At 38.5% G+C, this 16,952-nt stretch overlaps 1 protein-coding gene across 6 annotated transcripts in view; it reads right to left on the bottom strand.

Annotated features, from left to right (window-relative positions):
- Positions 1 to 16,952, bottom strand: part of LOC101437752 (transport and Golgi organization protein 1 homolog) — a 173,929-nt gene that overhangs the window by 75,334 nt on the left and 81,643 nt on the right. For 2 of the 6 annotated variants that reach the window (XM_071211308.1, XM_071211309.1), the window contains one exon: positions 352 to 491. The exons of 3 other annotated variants lie outside the window; for them this stretch is intronic. The gene's annotated coding sequence lies outside the window, so the exon portion shown is untranslated. Of the gene's footprint in view, positions 1 to 351; positions 495 to 16,952 lie in introns of all 6 variants that reach the window. One more of the 6 variants, XM_071211307.1, reaches the window with a different exon arrangement.

The raw sequence follows: 16,952 nt of genomic DNA, 5'->3' as shown, positions 1-16,952 counted from the left end.
AAGATGGAGTTAAATCTGTCTCCCAGGTGACCAGTGGAGTGCCCTGATACCCAGCTGGCTTTTGAGGTGGGTGAGCTTCAGTACAAAAAGGTGTGGGGGATCATCACACAGCCAAGTCAGGGGGAGAGAGGTGTAGGAAAGGAGGGGAGATAGGGTGGGTGGACCAGAAACAGAAACAATGCCAGCAGGTGCTGAAGCAGCTGCAGCAGGGAGATGGGAGGAGTGAGCTTATCATGCAGGCTCTCATACCTACTTGCCCTGGGAGAAGGAGGAACCAGGTCAGTGAGGGGGTGCACTGGCAACCTGAGAGAGTGGAAAGCCTGGAGAAGCAATGGCAAATCAGAAGCCTACCTGGTATGAGGTAAAAAGGGGAGGCAGAGGCAGATGACAAGTCTTCAGAAGCCTTCAGAAGCTGAAGCTAACAGGTGGAGTGGGTGTATCTCAGTGGTTAAACTCCTGCTTCACATACGTAAGGGTTCAATCCTTGGTACCTGCTAACATATAAAAGAGCCTTGGTACCTTAGTTCAATCCTTGGTACCTCTTAAAAAATAAAAGAGCCTAATTGTCCTGAGTAATGAAAGGAGTGGAGAGACACAGAGAGGTACCCCAGGAACTGCAGGGAGCAGGAGTTAAAGAAAAGCAACCTGGGGGCAGGGAACTTAAACTGAAAAGTTTTTAAACTTATTTATTTTTTTAATGTTATTCCTTATTCTTTTCTCTACACCTGGGTACTGTCAGGGCAGGCTGCAAGGTGAGTGACTGGTCAGCACTGGCAGCCAGGAATGGTTGCTAGTGGTTTGAGAGGGAAGCCTGTTTCTTCCTGGATTTTTGTTTTGTTGTTTTTTCCCCATCTTTGACCTCTCTTTTCTCCTTAGTTTATTTCTTTTCTTTTGTTCATTTTCTCCTCCTCCATTGCTTTTCTTTCATTCCACCTTCTCTTGTTTGACACTCATTTTCTTTCTTCTTTTGTCTTTCCATTTTTAAAAATTTTGTTCTATTTTTTCCTGTTTAATTTCTTCTTTTATTCCACATTTTTATTCTCATTTTTTTTTACTTTTTATGATTTTTCATTCTTATTACTTAATTTTTCTTCTTGGTTCTTTTAAGGTCCATTTTCCATCTTTATCTTTTTATATACTTTTTCTCTTCTTTTTTTTTTTTTTACTTTTCTATGGACTTAATAATTTTGGGGGCACATGGACAATGGACAACTACAAGGATATAAAATAAGGGGAACCAAGCATCAAAGAGAAAACCTTAAAAGAAAACCATATAAAACACCAGAAAAGAAAGACAAGTTAACCATTTGAATAAGTCCATCAATAAAAAACAGATGCACAGATACTAGCAAAAAATTACAAGCCATACTAAGAAACAGGAAAACATGAAACATGGACCAGTCTAATAAACTGAAAAAGAGGAGATGCAGAATGTGAAAAAACTAATGAAGGATGTTCAAACAAATATCATGAATCAAATTAATGAAGTGAAGGAAGAGATAAAGGATATTAAGAAGACATTGGGAACATACTGAAGAAACTGTAAACATACATAAAAAGATAACAGACCTGAAGGTGATGAATGGCACAATGCAGGAAATAAAAAATATGCTGGAAGAATATAACAGCAGATTTGGACAGGCAGGGAAAGAATTAATGACACTGAAGATTGTACACATGAAATTGTACAGAGAACAGTTAGATAAAAAGAAAAAAATCAGCAGCGACTCAGGGCGTTGAATGACTACATGAAACACAGAAACATATGCATTATAGGCTACTCAGAGGGAGAAGAGAAGGGAAAGGGGGCAGAAGGAGTGCTGGAAGACATAATGGTGGAAAATTTCTCAACTTTATTGAGGGGTATGGATGTACATGTTCAGGAAAGTGCAGTGCGCTCCAAAGAGTATAAATCCTAACAGGCCTACCCTGAGACATATACTTATCATATTGTCAAATGCTCAAGACAAAGACAGAACACTGAAAGCAGCAAGAGAAAAGAGATACATCACACACAAGGGAAGCTTGATAAGATTAATAGGTGAGAAGGCAGTGGTATGACATAGTTAAGAATGCTAAAAGAAAAAAAAAAAACAAAACTGCCAGCCAAGAATTTTGTGCAATGATAACATTCATAAATGAGGGGTAGTTCTAAGTATTCCCAGATAAACAGACATTTCTTATTCTTGTAAACAAGAAACCTGCCAATCAAGAAATAATAAAGGGAGTTCTGCAGGTTGAAAGGAAAAAAAAAAAAACAGGAGAGAGCATTGGAAAAGAGTGTAGAAATGAATATTATTAGTAAGAATAATTAAAAAATAAAAAGAAATGAAAACAAATTATGACATATAAAACCCTAAAGAAAAAATGACTAATGTAAGGACAGCCTTGAAAGTAATAACAGTGAATATGTTCATGTATTCAACTCTCCAAACAAAAGACACAATAGCAAAATGGATAAGGAAATGTGACTTATTTACACTTGTCTACATGAAACTCATCTTAGACACAGGGACACCAGGAGTTTGCAAATGAATGGTTGGAAAATGGTTTGACATGCAAACAATAAGCAAAAAAGCTGGGAGTAGCAATATCAGACAAAATAGACTTTAAATGCAAAACTACTGTAAGAGAAAGGACACTATATATAAATAAAAGGGGTTCTCTATCAAGAAGAGCAATCATAAGCATTTATGCACCTACCTGAACAGGGTGTCCCACATGAGGTAAACAATAGAAAATCTAAATGGAGAAATAGATGCCTCTACAATTATAGTGGGGGACTTTAATACACCATTATCACCATTAGATAGAACATCTTGACAGAGGGTCAATAAAGAAACAAAGACCTTGAGCAATACATTAGAGGATGTATAGGGAATAGACATACACAGAACATTACACCAAAATAGAGCAGAATATACATCCTTCTTGAGCACACATTGATCATTCTTCAGGATACACCACACGTTAGTTACAGAACAGATCACCATAAATTTCAAAAGATTTAAAGTATACAAAGGAAAGACAAGACACTTCTGGGAAAATGGCATCAATATAGGTAGGCATTGCTCAACTCTCTTGTGAAAAACAGCAGAGAAAGGGCAAAACCTACTTGAGGGAGCTGCTTTGGGAATCTACAGAAGAGGAGGCTGCAGAGCATCATCCAGGAGAGAGTGGGACAAAGAGAAAAAGAAGCCAAAGGAAAAATTTTCCTAGATCTTGGACAGTTCCTCTTCTACCATTTAAAAATAATTACTATTATTCTTTTTCTCTTATTTCTTTCCTTTCTCTGGTCCTAAAACTCTTTTGCAAGGGAACAGAGACAACTGCAAGGACACAGAATAATGGAATAATGGTGGAAAATTGCCCAAGTATCAAAAAGGAATCTTACCACACACAAAGGAACAGCAAAATAAAATCTTAGAATAGAAAGAGAGCTAACCAATCAAATAAGCCCATCAAGATAAATAGATGCTTACACACCACCAAAAATTACAGGCCATACTAAGAAACAGGAAGACACAGTTGAGTCTAATGAACAAACTAAAGAATAGGAGGAAATGCAAAACATAGAACAACCTATCAAGGATGTCCAAACAGATATCATGAATCAACTTAATGAAGTAAAGGATGATATGAAGGAAATTAAGAAGACACTGAGGGAAAATACTGAAGAAATTGTAAACATGCATAAAAAAATAAAAAATCTGATGGTGATAAATGGCACAATTCAAGAAATAAAATACACTGGATGCGCATCACAGCAGATTTGAATGGGCAGAGGCAAGAATCAGTGAGGTTGAAGACCATACATCTGAAATCAGACAGATAGATGAACAGATAGATAAAAAAGAAAAAATACTGCAGGGCCCTAGGGATTTGAATGACAACAAAAAATGCACAAACTTATGCATTATAGGCATCTAGAGGGAGAAGAGAAGGGAAAGGGAGCAGAAGGAGTGTTCGAGGAAACAATGGCTAAATATTTCCCAACTCTTTTGAGGGACATGGATGTATATGTCCAGGAATCATGAAATACCCCAAACAGTATAAATTCTAACAGACCTACCACAAGACATATACTTATCAAATAGTCCAATGCTTAAGACAAAGGGAGAATACTGAAAACAGTAAAAGAAAAGAGATCCATCACATACAATGGAAGCTGAATAAGATTACATGTTGATTTCTCATCTGAAACCATGAAGACAAGAGGGAATTTACCTGGGAAAGAGGAAGGTGTAAGCTGCATATGATGTGTAAGTAAATAAACTCAGATGCCATCAAAATAAACAATTAAGCAGAACAACACTGGTACTAGAATAAACATAGGTAAGGTTTGCCAATAACAGCAAAACTGGAACTGACAACCAAGAGATAATTTATATTGGACCATGATTTTTCCCACCCAATTCAGTTTGAGACAGACCAACAGAGGCACTGTAAGAGGCTATGGCTGACTTCCTTGATAGTCAGACATCCTAGTTTTCAATAATTTATTATGGACCTATTACCCAAGAATCAATAGGAACCTAATCATATTTAAGAGCTAATTTCCACAAATACAAAGTTGAATTTCCCTTAATTTGTCCTAAAGTGCCTACTTTCAAACTTGAAGGGACTTCAATTATTCCATGTAGTTTTTTATAACATTCTTTTATCTTTTCAGATCAGCATCAAAATATTTGTATAGTGTTTAAACTGCAGCCCTTCTACCAACTCTTTGTTCACTTGAACTACCCTTCTTTGGTTCTTTTAACACTTTCTCAGATATTTCTTGAAGTGTAGTAAGCAGAACTATACTGGGTATTCCAGTTGTAGTTTGGGCTATCATTTTCAGAATGGCTTCTGTTATGCTGTGGTCTTCTAGTCAGTCTATTTCTAGGACTATAAGATCTTCTATAGTTGTAATCAAAAGACTGACTTCTTGATACACTGCTTTCAGAACTCCAGCTTCTAGGACATCCATATCTGTTATAATCATCATAGCATGAAGAACTGTATACATTCCACTCTTCCTTAGCTTTCATCTGATTTGGTGTCTTCTGATCCCCCTGTACAAAATGGATTTCAATTTGATGTCCACAAATCCATTTTCTGTCCAAAGTATGTAATCCATCTTCAGCACAAAGAACATCCTCACATTGAATAAAAGCAAATCCTTTTGAATGACAAGTGTAGAAATGAAGTGGAATGCACACATGAATTATAGGACCATATCTAAAGCTAATATATATAAATCATTTTACCCAAATACAGCAGGATATACATTCTTCTTGAGTGTACATGGATCATTCTCCAGGATACCCCATATGCTAGGTGACAGGACAACAATCAACAAATTCGGAAGACTGAAATTACACAAAGAAATTTTTATGACCACAATGGAATGAAGCTAGAAATCTGTAAGGGGCAGAGAACCAGATTAGGCACAATGATATGGAAGTTAATCAACACACTCTTAGACAAACAGTGGGTCAAAGAGGGGGAATCACAAAACAAAGCAGTAACTACCTTGAAACAAATGAAAATGACAACACAACATCAGAACCTATGAGATGCAGCAAAAGTAGTGCTGAAAAGGAAATTTATAGTCATAAAAGCCTATATTAAAAAAGAAGAAAGAGCTAAAATCAAAGACCTAACTGAACACCTGGAGGAATTAGGAAATGAACAACAAAGTGAGCCAAAAAGAGTAGAAAGGAAGGAAATAGCAAAGATAAGAGCAGGGCTAAATGAAATTGAAAATAAGAAAGAACTAGAAAAAATTAACAAAACCAAAAGCTTCTTTGAGAAGTTTCCTAAAATTGTCCAACCCTTAGCTAGACTAATAAAGAAAAAAAGAGAAAAGATACAAACACATCAAGTAAGAGACAAGAAAGGGGATATCACAACTGACCCTACTGAAATAAAGAGTACCAAAAGAGAATACTTTGAAAAATTGTATGCCAACAAGATGGTTAATTTAGATGATCAGGACAAATTTCTAGAAACATACAGCCTACATTGACAAAAGAAGAAAATAATGAACTCAACAGACAAATCACAAGTAACGAGATTGAATGAGTCATCAAAAAACTTCCCAACTAAGGAGTCCAGGACCAGATGGCTTTAGAGGTGAATTTTACCAAACATCCTGGAAACATCTAACACCAATCCTGCTTACACTCTTCCAAAAAATAGAAGTGGAGGGAATATTGCCTAGCTCTTTCTAATCATCACCCTAATGCCAAAGCCAAATAAAGACATCATAAGAGAGGAAAACTACAGACCAGTCTCTCTGATGAAGCTGGATGCTAAAGGCCTCAATAAAATATTTGGCAATTGTATTCAACAACACATCATATGGATTATACATCATGACCAAGTGGATTTAATCCCTGGTATGCAAGGATGGTGTAGTAGTTTGGTATTATTTATGAATTCCAAAAATAGATATCGGATTATGTTTGCATACTGGCCTGCATGCACATTAGATTGTATTGGATTCAGAGGTTTCACTTTTACTTGATTAACGACTAAGACTTTGATTAGGCCATGTCAGTAGGACATTGAGTCCCCACTCCCTTGGTGGTAGGGGAAATCACAGATAAAACTACACAGCAGAGCAGAGGAGTTAGCTGGAATTTTGAAACTGGAGTTTTAATACTGGAGCCTGGTAAGTAAGCACACAGAGAAGCAGAGAAAAACCTAGATTAGACATGGAGGAGGCCCTGGTAAGAGAGATGAGCCATTTGCCTGAAAATCTACAGCTGGCCTCGTGGAGAAATTTATTTGGAAAGGCAAGATACCCCAAATAGCCAAAGACATATTTAAAAAAATGAAATTGGAGGAATCACATTATCTGACTATAAAATATACTACAAAGCTATAGAGCTATAATGGTCAAAACTGCATGGTATTGGCATAGGGTTGATATACTGGCCAACAGAACAAACTGAGTGTTCTGATATACATCTTCACATATTAAGCCAATTGATATTCAACAAGGCCATCAAGACCATTCAACAGGGAGAGGAAGGCCTCTTCAATAAACAGTGCTTGGAGAACTGGATATATCCACTGTCAAAAGAATGAGAGATGGGCATTATCTCACAACTTTTATAAAAATTAACTCAAGATGGATCAAAGATCTAAATATAACAGCCAAGACCATAAAAATCTTGAAAGATAATGAAGGGAAATTTCTACAGATTTTTGTATTAGAAAATGGTTTCATGAATTTACATGCAAAGCACAAGCAATGAAAGAAAAAAACAAGTGGCACTTCCTCATAATGAAAAACTTTTATACATCAAAGAAGTTTGTCAAGAAAGTGAAAAGGCCACTTACTCAGTGGGTGAAAATTTTTAGTAACCATCTAGGTGATAGGGGGCCTATTATCATTATATATGAAGAAATCTTACAACTTGAAAATAAAAGGACAGACCATTTAAAAAAGGGCAAGTGATTTGAATAGACAATTCTCCAAAGAAGAAATGCAAATAGCTAAAAAGCACATGAAAAGATGCTCAACATCATTAGCTAATAGGGAAATGCTAATCAAAACTAAATGAGATATCATCTTATGATGATTAGACTAGAGGCTATTAAAAAAATAGAGGACTTCAAGAGTTGGAGAGGATTTGGAGCAAGGGGAATGCTTATCTACCATTGGTGGGAATACAGAATGGTACAGCCATTGTAGAGGACAGTTGGGCGGTTCCTGAGGAAGCTAAATAGAATTGCCATATGATCCAGCAATCCCACTGCTATGTATACACCCAGAAATTGAAAGCAGGGACACAAATATACACACACCAGTGTTCATAGTGGCATTATTCACTATTGGCAAAAGTTGGAAGCAACCCAAATGTCCATCAAGATATGAATGGATAAGCAAAGTAGTATACACACACAATGGACTATTACTCAGATGTAAGAAGGAATGCAGTATTATCACACGGATAACATGGATGAATCTTGAAGACCTTATGTTGGGTGAAGAAGCCAGGCACTGAAGGTCAAATATTGCATGACCTTACTGATAATGAATTAAACAAATAATGAATTAAACAAATTCCAGATGTAAGAGTCTGGAAGACTGGTTCACAGGAAACAGAAAGGGAGTAGAGTCTGGTGAGCCAATGCCCATAAGGGCAAAATCTATGATAAGATGGAAGTGTTTGTTTGGGCACGGGATGGGCATGACAGTGTGCAGTATCGTTACTGGGTTTGGCAGTGCTGGTTTGTGAGGAGGAGTAGGGTGGGGTTTCGGTTGGAATATCCATGGGACTGGAGGGAGGGTTGAGGGAAGAAGCAGATGAACTCTGGGATTTGCAGCTCTGTGGTTACTAAACCTATCATGTTGGAAATGTTCTTTGGGCAAATTTGGCAGGATAGCGATACTGGTGTAGGTTGTTGGGGGTGTGTGTGTGTGGGGGTATATGGGTTAGTTAGGGTGCACCTGTGGCTGGATTCGATAGAATATCTAAGTTTTCATTGTGTCAGAGGGTGTTATATCAATGGGTGGAGACCCACATAATAAACAAGAAAATATTAAACTCCCATCCTAGGAAGTTCTGCTGTGATCTCTTTTGAGGGACTAGTATCCCTTGAGAACATAGGCAGTGCAAAATAAAAGGAAACCAACCAATATGTCAAGTCCTCAATATTATTGCAAGTAACAATGGATCTTATCCTATAAAAGTTTAAACTTAACATTACTTTAGGTTTTGGGGGAAACGGACTTTGGCCCAGTGGTTAGGGCGTCCGTCTACCATATGGGAGGTCCGCGGTTCAAACCCCGGGCCTCCTTGACCCGTGTGGAGCTGGCCCATGCGCAATGCTGATGCACGCAAGGAGTGCCGTGCCACGCAAGGGTGTCCCCCGCGTGGGGGAGCCCCACGCGCAAGGAGTGCGCCCCGTAAGGAGAGCCGCCCAGCGTGAAAAGAAAGAGCAGCCTGCCCAGGAATGGCGCCGCCCACACTTCCCGTGCCGCTGACGACAACAGAAGCGGACAAAGAAACAAGACGCAGCAAATAGACACCAAGAACAGACAACCAGGGGAGGGGGGGAAATTAAATAAATAAATAAATCTTAAAAAAAAAAAAAAAACAAAAAAACTTTAGGTTTTGGGGGAAAGGAAAGGAAGAATAGAAGAGATGGAATGTAGGGCATTTTTAGGACATTAGAACTGTTGCATGATCTAGCAATAATGGGTATAGGCCACTTCAAATTTTCTCAAAACTTATAACAGTATATAACTCAAAATGTAAGCCATAATGTAAACCACTACCCATGGTAAGTAGCAATGCTTCAATATTTGTACATTGATTGTAACAAATATATCACCCATATGTAAAATGTTATTAATTAGGGGGAGGGGGAAAGGGGGAGAATGTTGGGTATATACAGGGAGTCACCTGTATTCTCTATGTTACTTTCCTTTATCCTAAATCTCCTTTGAAGATAAAATGTAAAAAATAAGACACTGGGAGAATAGATGGAAGAAAATGTCACTGTACATGCACGACAACAGATTTTACAGTGATGAAAGATACAATGCCTAAAATTTTTGTATTTTTTTATTATTACAAATAGTTTTAAAATTTTTATTGGTTATTTTTAAAACTATTATTTCATTTTCTTATGAATTATTTGCTTATTTTGTTGATCTCATTTTTGGAGAGGTTTTGGATCACAGAAGGGTCACAGCAGTGGCATGAGAGGGTTACCAGTGCAGGGTACCAGTGATGTGGGCACACATGGGAAGGGGTTCACTTGGGGCATGTCTAATATGTTCAAGTGTTCACGGGACATCATCTTGGTAGGTGGAGAGCCACACAATAACCAAAGAATATTGAATTCCCATCCTGGGGAGTTCTGCTACATTCTCTATAGGGCAGCAAGAATCTGCAGAGCAGAAGATCAATGTCTAGTGAAGGAAGACAGACTCTTTTACCAGGTCCTTGGCAGTGATGATTGTACTTATGAACCTTTTCTTGTGAAACTGAAACTAAGCCTAGTATTATATACTGCCTAAGAGTGTTTCTGAAAGCCTCCTTGTTGCTCAAATGTTGCATCTCTCTAAGCCAAAATCAGCACATAAAACTCACTACCTTTCCCCCACTGTGGGGCATGATTCCCGAGGAAGAACCCCACACTCCCTGGCACTGAGGGATCATTATCAAGCACCAACTAGAACTGCATTTGGAAAAAAACTTTGACCAAAAGGGGGAAATGGTAAATACAAATGAGTTTTTATACCTATGGAATGCAGTAAAAGCAGTGCTGAGAGGGAAATTTATAGCCATAAATGCCTATATTAACAAAGAAGAAAGAGTGAATATAATAAAACAGTAGAGAAAATTAACAAAACCAAAAAGTGATTATTTGAGAACACTAATGAAATTGACAAAACATTAACTAGGCTAATATAGAAAAATAAATAAAATAAAGAACAAGAGAGGGGATATCACCACTCACCCCACAGAAATAAAGAGTATCATAAGAGGATAAGGTGAGTGAGGAGATCATTCCAGAGGTTATGCTTATGCATATCTCAGAAGGATCTCATTGACTGCCACAGTAAACAGTGCCTCAAATTGTGGAGCTCCTGAGGGCTACAGAGATATCCAGAAACTATAAGCAGGACAGACAGTGCAGGAATTTAGTACCATGTCACGGGCCTTACTTTGGAATTTATGCTACCCCGTGTAATGTGTTATACTCATTTGTGAGTTCACTACACATGGCTCTTGTGTCCCTTGTATTTGAACCTATAATCAGCACTATATTTTATAAATATATGTCCCAGAGACTTAAATCTTTGGTCTGGTCATGTGCCATTTGAACCCTGAATTTCAGCAATGTTGCAACATCTACTCACCAGTTCATTGGACTGACCCGGGATGACTAACAAGAGGATGACAGACAATGCCCATCCCAAGGAACAGAGAATATCTATAATTGCAAGGAAGATAGCTTCATCCATCTACCCCATGAGATCTAAGGACCCCTCTCAATTATAAGCAGAGCGTGCAATGCCATCTCAAAATCCTAAAGATTGGGGAAGTGAACAATGGACTAATATAGACTTATTATTATTCTACTATAGACTTGTTATTATTCTAGCAATGGAAGAACTCTTATTGATGTAAAAGCATTGGTTGCCAGAGGTTCTGAGGGATGAGGGAGGGAAGAACAGGTGTAATATGGGGGAGTTTTGGGGACATTGGATTTCTCCTGCATGACACTGCAGGAACAGATACAGACCATTGCATATTTTTTCAAAACTTACAAAATTCTGTGGGACAAAGTGTAAACTATAATGCAAACTGTAGTCCATCATTAATAGCCATGATTCAATATATGGTGTTATTGTGGGAAAATGTGGGGAGGGAAGGGTGTAGGGCCTATGGGAATCCCTTATATGTTTTATGTAACATTTATGTAATCTGAAGCTTCTTTAAAAATAATTATTAAAAAATAAAAGTATACAAAGTCATTTCTCTGACCACATGACAATGAAGCTAGAAGTTAATAAGGGGCAGAGAATCAGACTAGAGATATGTATATGGGCATTATATTATATACTCTTAGACTATCAATTGGTCAAGAGGAAATTGCAAAAGAAATTATTAAGTAGTTTGAAAAGAATGAAAAGGAGAACGCAACATAGCAAAACCTATGGAATGCAGTAAAAGCAGTGCTGAGAGGGAAATTTATAGCCATAAATGCCTATATTAAAAAAGAAGAAAGAGTGAATATATAACAGAACAGTAGAGAAAATGAACAAAACCAAAAGCTGGTTCTTTGAGAAGATTAATGAAATTGACAAAATGTTAGCTAGACTAACATAGAAAAATAAATAAAATAAAGAACAAGAGAGGGGATATCACCACTGACCCCACAGAAATAAAGAGTATCATAAAAGGATAAGTTGAAAAATTGCATGCCTGTAAGATGTATATCTTAGATGAAAGGGACAAATTTCTAGAAACAAGCAGGTAACCTACATTGACCAAAGAAGAAATTGATGAACTCAACAGAACAACCACAAATTCTTTGATGATTATGACTGAATTAGTCATCAAAAAACTTCTCAACTAAGTAAAGCCCAAGACCAGATGTCTTCAGAGGTGAATTTATCCAACGGTTATGAAAAGAACTAACACCAATCCTGCTTAAACTCTTCCAAGAAAGTAGAAGTGGAGGGAACATTACCTATTTCATTCTATGATGCCGTCACCCTAATATCAAAGCCACTTAAAGATGCCAGAAGAAAACTACAGTCCAATCTCTCTAATGAACCTGGATGCTCAAGTCATTTAAAAAAACTTGCTAATCATATCCGTCAACACATCAAGTGAATTATACACCATATTGATCATGGGTTTCATGCAAGAGTGACTCAACATAAGAAAATCAACCAATATAATACACCACATTAATGGATAAAAAGAAAAAAATCACCTGATCATCTCTATTGGTGCAGAAAAAAACATTTGATAAAACACAGCATCTTTTCTTGATTAAAAAAACACTTGAAAAGACAGGAATAGAAGGAAAATTCCTCAACAAGATAAAGGGTATATATGAAAAACCCACAACTAACATCATACTCAATGGTGAAATGCTAAAGCCTTCCCTCAGAGATCTGGAACAAGACAAGGATGCCCACAGTAAAGCTCTTGTTTAACATTGTGTTAGATGTACTTGGGTAGAAGTAAAATTTCACTATTTGCAGATGACATGGTCCTATATGGAGAATGCCCTGAATAATTTACAAAAAAGCTTCTAGAGTTGATAAGAGTTCAGTAAAGTAGCAGGATATAAGACCAACATGCAAAAATTAGTAATATTCCTGCACATGAATAATGAAAAAATTCTATTTGCAAGAGCAACTAAAAGAATTAAATATCTAGGAATAATCTTAAGTAAAAAAGTAAAGGACTTGTACCCTGAAAGCTTCACAACATCATTAAAGGAAATCAAAGAAGACCTAAATAAATGGAAGAATATTCTTTGTTCAAGGATCGGATGACTAAACATCATTAAGATGCCTGTCTTACTCAAATTCATTTACAGATTTAATGCAATCCCTATATATTAGTCAGCCAAAGGACTAATGATGCAAAATACCAGAAATCTGTTGGCTTTTATAAAGGGTATTTATTTGGGGAAAAGGCTTATAGTTACTAGGCCATAAAGCACAAGTTACTTCCCTCACCAAAGTCTGTTGCCCATGTTGGAACAACATGGCTGCTGACATCTGCAAGGGTTTAAGCTTCCTCCTCCTCTTAAGGCTCCATGGTCCCAGCTTCTTCCAATATCAGCCGTAGGCTGGGATAAGCCTCATCTCTCCCAGGGCTCATTTATCTCTTGGCTCAGCTCCTCTGCTCTCTTGATGGTTATAATATGATGAAAGACCTGCAAATAACTTCTTTCTCTCCCTGTTGCTAGAATACAAAGGCAGGACTTGTATGTAAATTAAAAGGCAATGGATGCAACCCTCTCTTCTTGCCAAATTCTGCTTTTGGTGGTCAAAATATCCTGTTGAAGCAATGGAGTATGAAAACCAGCTTTAACTGGTTTGCCAGACCTACACAGAAGAGGCCCCTTTATGTCCTTACTTCAACTTGCTTAATTAACATAGTAAATTTCCCACCCAGCGGTGGACTTATCTATCCCTTTTTGATCATGCAATGTATGTGCAAGTGTGATTTCCTAAACATACTAATCACACAATTATATAACCAGCTATGTGTGTTCATCTACATGCATAATCTACATGCATGCTAATGCATGCTAATGCATAATCAAAGCAAATGCTAAGTGATAACTCAGGTATTTAAGCAAAAGTCAGACCACAGCATGGGGAGTTGGGTCCGAATCACTTTGCACTGACCTTGGCTCCTTCCCTCTGCAGACATAATAAATGTGAATTTGCCTGACTCTCATGTTGAAGTTTTCTACATGCCTTCTCTGGTTATCCATAAAGGCCCTGCCTTGAGGCCTAAATTGGTGACTCCACCAGGACTAAAATAAATAAAATAAAGGTAGTAACCAGAGAATGCGTCCAAGGTGAACTGCAGAGGGGGTTGTCTGCACTGGGTCTTCCCTGACTCCAGCAGCCACTGGGAATTTTCCCTAGGACTCTGGAGTTACCTGGGGCAGAGCTCCTTTCCAGCTGCCAAAGGACCCAAGGCTCAGGAGGCTAGGATGGACGACAGGGTCATCTCCTTCCCTGGCCTGTGAATTCATTCCATTATTCATATCCTCTTTTTTCTTCTAGCTGACCGCGAGTTAGCATTTGGTTTACCTTTGCTAAAGTAGCGAAGGTTTGGTTACAGTGAGAGAGGTTTTGGTGGGTTTCAGTCCCACTCCCTCACTCCCCTAAAGGGAAACCCACTGTTTGGCTTTAGCTACCTGTGAGTTAGCACTTGGCTTACCTTCTCTAAAGTAGTGAATGTTTGATGGTAGTTCAAGAGGTTTCGTGGGTTTGAGTCTCACTCCCTTGCTCCCTTAAAGGGGAAGCTCACTGCCTCTTTGTGTCTCTGTTTTGTCTGTCCTTTTTCTCTCTGTGTCACCATGAGGAACAAGGCATTGGTATCCAAGTGCTCAGCACCAAGATGCATCCTGAAAAACTGGTCTAACTTTGAGGGATCTAGGTTACAGAAAAATAAACTATTTTTTGTAATGAAGCTTGGCCTACATACAGATTAGATGACAGAGAAATTTGGCCAGAAAATGGGTCTTTGAATTTTAATTCTAGATTGCAATTGGACTTGTTTTGTAAACAGCAAGAGAATGGGCAGAAGCCCCATATGCCCAAGTCTTCTTTGAGTTGTGGAAAGAAAAGGAAACTAGAAAGAGTTGTGGGTTAATGTTGTGTGGGTCCCCTTCAGCCCTGTTTGTATAAAGGGTTGAGGTCCTGAAGTTTACCTCTGTTACAACCCATTGATAAACTCCTAGACTTAAGAACCCCACCACCTCATTATTCTGGACTGTCCCTGCCTCCTCATCCACAGGGCCACTGCCAAAACTCACACTTCCCTTAGGCCCCTTTTCTCTCCCACAAGGGCCATTCCTCCAATATCCCTCCCACACTCAGAGCAGAGATATTTTCAGCCAGGGTAGAACCCCCAACCCAAATGAGGCTGTAGGTCAGTTCCCACTCCAGCAAGTTCCAAATAGAATTGATGGTCAGGGATGACCCTGAATCTTTCTTTTTGTACACACTCTTTTCAGCACCTGCGATTTGTTTAATTAGAAAAATAACACCACAGCTTATCGTGCAGATCCCAAGAAAGTAACATCCCTGTTTGTTTACATTTTTGCTACACACAGCCCAACCTGAACTGATATACAAGCTTGTGTAAATATCCTGATCGCCCCCGAGGAAAGGCATATATGGACCTCGAGAAAGTGCAACAAGAAGCTGAGGCATTGCAGCAGGTGGCACCTCAAAACCCTATTTACAACACCCCCAAATAAGGTAGTCCCTGTTCCTCATTGAAATTCTAATGACCGAGGCCATATGAACCACCTTGTGCATTTTAAAGTCTGCATTCTTGCTGGGCTATGGAAAGGTGCTCCAAAGCAAAAATCAATCACTAAATTACAGGAGGTCCAACAAGAACTGCAGTAAAATCCCTCTGCTCCTCTTGAGCGTATCTGTAATGCTTTTTGCAGATATATGACATAGACCCAGAAAAGCCTGAAAATGCACATATGGTAAATTTAACCTTTATTAGTCAAAGTGCTTGATATTCACTGGAAATTGCAACAGTTAGATGGAAGGCTTGGTATGCCTATCTCACCATTAGTGAAAGTGACCTTTAAAGTGTACACAAAGAGGCACCAAGCCACTGAGGAAAAATAACAGAAGCAGATGAAAGAAGCAGCATTACAGGCAGTGGCACCAGCTCAGGGGAGGTCAAAGCAATAGGCAATCTTGGGCACACAAAGCCAGGAAGGTTGAAGGGTTCTGAGCACCCTACCTGAGGACCACAGCAGTGTGCCTATTGCAAAGTGAAAGGCCACTGGAAAAAGGAGTGCCCCAAGCTAACAGCAGAAAACCCCAAATGATGGTAGCCAGCGAAACCCACAGTAACTAAATAACAGAGCCTGGAGCTCAGGGACTAAAGCCTCGCACCCAGTATCCTCATCTTGGAACAATGGCCCCGAGTAAGAGCAACAGTGGGAGAGAAGTAAGACAAGTTTCTCATGGATGCAGGAGCTACTTTCCTGGTAGTTAATGAACAACTAGGCCCTCTTACTAAAAAACAAACAAACAAACAAAAAACAAAAAACACTGTTTCTGGGGCTATGGGAAAAACTTCACAACCGTGGTTTTCAGTCCCTTTAAACTGCCAGATTGGGAAAGACCTGGTCTTCACCAATTCCTCTACATGCCTTGAGTGTCCAATTCCCCTTTTAGGAAGGGATCTCTTTGCTAAACTTCAAGCAGAAATCACTTTTTAAAAAGGATATCTAAATGTGAGAGTCCCAACAAACCAAGCATGGGTCCTCCAGGCTGTCCTCTTAGCAGAAGCGGGAGGAGAGCATGAAGAGAATAATAACTACCCCCTGCAAAAAAAAACTCAGGTAAATGCAGTATTTGGGCAACAGGAATTTCCAGCCCGGCTGTGCATGGAAATCTGATAAAAATACAGTTAAAATCTCATGCCTAGACAATTCTGATCAAGCTATAACCGCTTCCTTTTAAAGCAAAAAAGGGGTTAGCTCTGATAATTCAATGGCTATTGAACTTGCAGATCACCATATAACACTCTAGTGTTAAAGTCTGGAACAAATGGAGAGTATTGGTTTCTCCAAGATTTAAGGGCTATAAATAAAAGAGTTGAAGTTATTCACCCGATTGTGCGAAACCCACCCACCTTGCTTACTATTCTCAGTGCAAAAAATGAATAGCATTCAGTATTAAATTTAAAAGATGCCTT

Source organism: Dasypus novemcinctus, chromosome 23 (assembly GCF_030445035.2).
Source record: "Dasypus novemcinctus isolate mDasNov1 chromosome 23, mDasNov1.1.hap2, whole genome shotgun sequence".
NCBI classification, from domain to species: Eukaryota; Metazoa; Chordata; class Mammalia; order Cingulata; family Dasypodidae; genus Dasypus; species Dasypus novemcinctus.
The sequence above is the reverse complement of the archived record's forward strand: the minus strand, read 5'-3'. Positions and strand labels throughout refer to the sequence as shown.